Source organism: Ictalurus punctatus, chromosome 26 (genome assembly GCF_001660625.3).
Source record: "Ictalurus punctatus breed USDA103 chromosome 26, Coco_2.0, whole genome shotgun sequence".
Classification (NCBI taxonomy): Eukaryota; Metazoa; Chordata; class Actinopteri; order Siluriformes; family Ictaluridae; genus Ictalurus; species Ictalurus punctatus.
Window position 1 is genome coordinate 19,242,122 of NC_030441.2, and position 1,558 is coordinate 19,243,679.

Sequence of the window (1,558 nt, forward strand, 5' to 3'; positions counted from 1 at the left end):
AAACGCTGAGAGTTCTGCCTCTGAGGATGAGGAGGTTCAGTACTCTAGTGTCAGATTTACTTGCAGCGGTGCTGACTACAGGTGAGAGGAGCAGGTCTGTTTCCTCCACTCTAACAGAGCTGGAAATGATCTTCTGCTGGATCTTACTGTGATCATTTACTCTCTTTCTGTAGGCCTGCCAATGCTGAGGATCCCACTGTGATCTACAGCAGAGTGAAATAAACAACATTCATCCATTTATTCAACATCACCACAACTTCCACCTGGTCATAGTGGAACGCTTCTAGAAACTTTGATGGATAATTTGTAAATGAAGCTGGGTTTACACGGTGTGATTTCGGCAGTGCTTTAAGAGCGCTCATACTGCCAGACCAGTGGCACTTAATCATCCGCTGGTGAGCGTGTCGCATTATGTCTTGTAAGACCACCGATCTCAGCTCACAACCAAACAGTTCCTTTACAGTGTGTACGTTTTTTCTGTGTCAGCAAAATCAGACTGAATATCATACAGTGTAAAGCCATCTTTAAACCTTCTGATGTCTTCTGGACACTTGCTGGATAAAAACCACAAGATCTCAAATCATGACAAGTTTAAACAACACAACTGGAGAATATTGGATAAGTGAAAATATTTATCAGGGTTAAACTGTTAGCTGCCATTCACAGTTTAGATATATAAAGGTGACTCATTATAAACTCTGCACCCTAGCTCAGAATCCAGGTTAAAGGCCATTAAAATTCCAGAGAGGAGCTTTAATCCAAATAGCTTTCTTCTAAAGCATGAATATTCAATAAAATTTTGTAATGGTCCAATTTAATAAAATTCCTTCTATTCTGTAAAAGCCACCAACATGACGGAATACATTACATTTACATTTATTCATTTAGCAGACGCTTTTATCCAAAGCAACTTACAAATGAGAAAATACAAGCAAAGTGATATATCAAGCAGAGAACAATACAAGTAGTGCTACCATACACTATCCATTAATTGAGTTCCAGAAGAAGCAAGGTGCGCAGAGTAGAGGTATAAGTGCCAGAGTAAATTATTTATTTATCTATTTATTTTGTATGGGTTGGTTAGTTGATCATGGAAGAAGTGGGTCTTTAGCTGTTTTTTGAAGATGGAGAGATTCTGCAGTCCGGATTGAGGTTGGAAGTTCATTCCACCACTGATGAGCAGTTAGTTTGAATGTTCTGGAAAGGGAGCTTGAGCCACGTTGAGTACTACTCAGCGTCGGTCGTTGATTGATCGCAGATTGCGTGAGGGAACGTAAGCCTTAAGGAGAGTGTTGAGGTAGGAGGGTGCTGTTCCGGACAAGGTCTTGTAGGTGAGCATCAAGGCGTTGAATTTGATGCGGGTGGCTACAGGAAGCCAGTGGAGGGAGATGAAGAGGGGTGTGACATGGGTTCTCTTGGGCTGGTTGAAGACAAGGCGTGCTGCTGCATTCTGAATAGGTTTGATGGAGCTGGATGGGAGGCCCGAGAGTAGTGAGTTGCAGTAGTCCAGTTTTGAGATAACAAGAGCCTGGACTAGTATCTGTGTAGCCTGTTTGGT